Below are 1,599 nucleotides of genomic sequence, written 5' to 3'. Positions count from 1 at the left end.
TCCTCTATTTTCAGGCTCTACTGGTGACTCTTCTTATATCAATGTAGTCAAGTGAGTGGCAGGTTGCCTGTGTAGTGGCCCTGGCAGCTAATGTGGTGGTGAACTGTTCTTGTGGTGACAGAAGGTTTGGAGGTGTCTATATTACATCCCCTTGGCTCCTCTTCCAACTGTATGTGGCTGCAGACTGTGCCCCTGGTGCTGTGCAGGTCTCAGCTCACCTCACTGCATGCTGGGCTGTGTGCAATTCACTTCCCCCTAGGGCCTTAGACTAGACCCCAGTGTCATGTGGGTCTTTCTCACCTTGGCAGCTGCTGGGCTGTGTGTGCTTCCCTCTGGGCCTTAGACTGGGCCCTGGTGCTGGAAGGGTATGTTCTTTTCTCACCTCAGTAGCTGCTGGGCTCTTAATTATTAATTTAACTTTTATTCTCCATCAAACATCTACTTGATATTCAAAATGACTTCCTAAATAGTGAGAACCTTTTGTCAGAAGGGAAACAAGTGTTAACTGTGATTGGTCTAGACAATGTATCAGCAAAAATTTTCTATTAAGGGCAACATGGTAAATAGCTTATGTTTTGCAGGCAACAGTCTGTCACAGCCACTCAATTCTGCCACTGTGAAAGCACTCCATAGACAATCTGCAAACAAATGGGTTGGGTTCCAATAAAACTTTACTTACAAATACAGGCAGCAAGCCAGATTTGATCTCAGGCTGTAGTTTCTGACCCTGGCTCTAAATAAAATGATAACAAAAGTACTTTCCTAAACTTGGATCTCAAAGTTAAGAGTATGAAATTCTTAAAAGGCTGCAAGTTGAAGAACTAGCAAGCTGGCTGTTTGTTTTTGGTCCTTGCAATATTTGTCCCCACGGTTATTTTGGTGGGACATTTTTAAATTGAGAGAACTTCACATACAAATTTGGATTTCCATTTTCTCTTTAAAACTTAGGCAGAGCTGGGCCCCATTACTGTACAGCAATACCTCATGAACTGGCCACTCAGTGCCAACCATCCTTTTTAGAGAGGACCTGGGTGCTCCTCTTTTCCCCAGTCCTCTCCCCTCCCTGTTGCTCCCTCCCTGAGACTGCGCAGCAGCTGTGAGTTACAGTGCCGTGTTCTATGGCTTTCCTTGTGCCCAGCGTACTAGTTTTGCTCATCTCAGCTCCCAACCTGGCCCCCTTAGGCTGGTTTGCAGTCCTACTGTGTTATCAGGACATGTTCATGTTCTAGGATGAGCAGTGAATTCCGTGTATGGGTGAAGGAACTGGAAAATGCCCTTCCTTATAAAGAATGTTGTTTGTTTCCTCACAATGAAAAAAAGAAAACTCATTAAGAACTGTTATGGTTTTATTCTTTTTAAAAAATCCTGAGTGAATCCTTTTATATCCACCATCCTTCATTCATTTCATCTGTTTAAATTTATAAAAAGAGAGCTCCCGAATGTCTCCATGTGATAGTTAGACTTGGACAATCTGATTTCCTGTCGTGTTACACAGTCAAACTTAGAGGGCATTAGAGATCCCCACTTATCAAGCATGCAATGCCCTGTTCTCAAGGAACAGGGAAATTCTGCCTCTGTCTGCAAGACTTTTCGGTGACC

Source organism: Galeopterus variegatus, unplaced genomic scaffold, assembly GCF_000696425.1.
Source record: "Galeopterus variegatus unplaced genomic scaffold, G_variegatus-3.0.2 Scaffold3056, whole genome shotgun sequence".
Lineage (NCBI taxonomy): Eukaryota > Metazoa > Chordata > Mammalia > Dermoptera > Cynocephalidae > Galeopterus > Galeopterus variegatus.
The sequence above is the reverse complement of the archived record's forward strand: the minus strand, read 5'-3'. Positions refer to the sequence as shown.